A 2,151-nucleotide genomic window follows, 5' to 3' on the forward strand; every position below is an offset into this window, starting at 1 on the left:
TTTATGTAATTCCGTCTATGTGTCAGAGGCCAGTTCAACCCTAAGTATCCTCATTTAATTGGTCTAGGGTGAGACCTGGACATTGGAAATTTTTACTTTTTCATGAACTGCTAGTTTATATATTTTTCCCATTATTATGTTATATTGAGCTTGTTTATTTACAGGAACTTTTTATGTAATTCCATCTATGTGTCAGAGGCCAGTTCAACCCTAAGTATCCTCATTTAATTGGTCTAGGGTGAGACCTGGACATTGGAAATTTTTAGTGTTCCAAGAAGATTCCAACATGCAGCCATAGATGAATATCACTGGTTTAGCTTTATTTTTTAGCTTTAAAGATATCATCTTCCACAGTGTAGAAGTTTCTCTTCTGTGGCTAAACTCGTTAATGTCTCTTTTCACTCAATAATCAGTATTTTATCCAGAATTGTGTATCTTTGATTTATTTATAGTGTTTTTCAACCTACAAAAATATTTAATTTTAATGTCAAGATTGTCAATAATTTCTTCTGTATTATCAAGTTTTTAATATGTGTAGTTATTTATATTGTCCCAAAAGTAGACAGAAGGTTTCTGGATCAGAGACACATTAATTATTGTTTATATATAGTAATAATCACACAGATTCCTCTACACCCCTATTTCCTCTTTCTAGTGTGATTAATGAGTACCAGATGTCATCTGACATGAACCGGGATCTGCATTAATGTCAAAGAGCCACAAAAATAGGATTCTAGGAGTTTATATAGAAGAGGGACAGCTTTTTTCTCCCCTCCTGAGATACAAAGAGAAACTTTATCTTCCTAGTGTAAATAAATTTTCCTTGGAACCCAAAGGGAAGGATCCTTGGTTCTTACCCTTTGGAATGTAAATACATATCTCCAGGGAGAAGCTCAGACTAGTGTCTCTGTGTTTACAACCTACAGGATGTCTCCATGGTGCATTGTGTCTTCCCTTCCTTGAAATGTGAACACTTATCTCCCAGGAAGGTAAATCTCTCTGGAGTTCTCACTGTCTATTCAGACATTTAACTTCCATGGCTTGTGTTTAAGCCCAGACATCCTTATTGTGCAGAAACCTAAAAATAATTTCTCTATCGTCCCACACTATGGTTAATACTTTTATGATTGACATAATCATTTCTTACTCCAAAGTCATAAAGATAATCTCTATTCTTCCAAAATTTTTAAAGTTTTATGTTTGATGCTTTAAGCTGCCTGGAATTTACTTTCATGCCCAGTGTAAGGTAATGAACCAATTTTATTTTTTTTCCATGTGGATAATCCATTGTACTGTTCTACTTTATTAAAAGCTCATCCTTTTCCCACTGATCCATTCCATATCTCTCAAATAGCAATGTGTCTATGGCCTTTTTCTAGTATTTCTATTAGTCTACACCTGTATCAATAGCATATTATTTTATTTACAGAACTCGAATGGTAAATTTTGATATTCATTAAAGCAAGCTTCCCTCCTCCCTCCCTCCTTCTTTTTTCTCTCTTTTTCTTCTTCATTGCTGCCTTCTCTTCCTCCTCCTTTTCCTCTTCCTCTTCCTCATCTTCAAGGTCACCTTGGCTATTCTTGGAACTTTTATAATCCTATGAATTTTTGGATAAGCTTTCTATAAATAAATCCTTTGGGATTTTGATTAGAATTGCATTAAATTGCATCAAAATCAGACTCAGATGTGGTAGAAATTTTGAAATGATCAGAGTGGGCATTTACTATAGCTACAATTAATATGCTAAGGGCACTAATGGGTAAAATGGGCAACATGAAAGAATGGATGGATGATATAAGGACAGAGATGTATGTAACTCTAAGAAAGAACCACAGGAAAATGCCAGAAATAAAAAAAAAAAAACCACTATATTAGAGATGAAGAATGTCTTCCATGGACTCATCACTAGACAGGGCCTAGTTTTCTGAGAGTTTACATCATGAATGGATGTGGGATATTGTCAGTTGCTTTTTCTGCATTTATTGATATGATCATATGATTTTTCTTCTTTGGCCTGTTAATTTGATGGATTTCATTAATTGATCTTCAAATGTTGAACCACCCTTGCATATCTGGAAAAAATCCCACTTGGTCGTGGTGCATAATTCTTTTAAACATGGTTGGATAGAATTTGCTAATACTTTCTTGAG

The sequence above is a fragment of the Propithecus coquereli genome, unplaced genomic scaffold, assembly GCF_000956105.1.
Source record: "Propithecus coquereli isolate 6110/MARCELLA unplaced genomic scaffold, Pcoq_1.0 Scaffold48, whole genome shotgun sequence".
Lineage (NCBI taxonomy): Eukaryota > Metazoa > Chordata > Mammalia > Primates > Indriidae > Propithecus > Propithecus coquereli.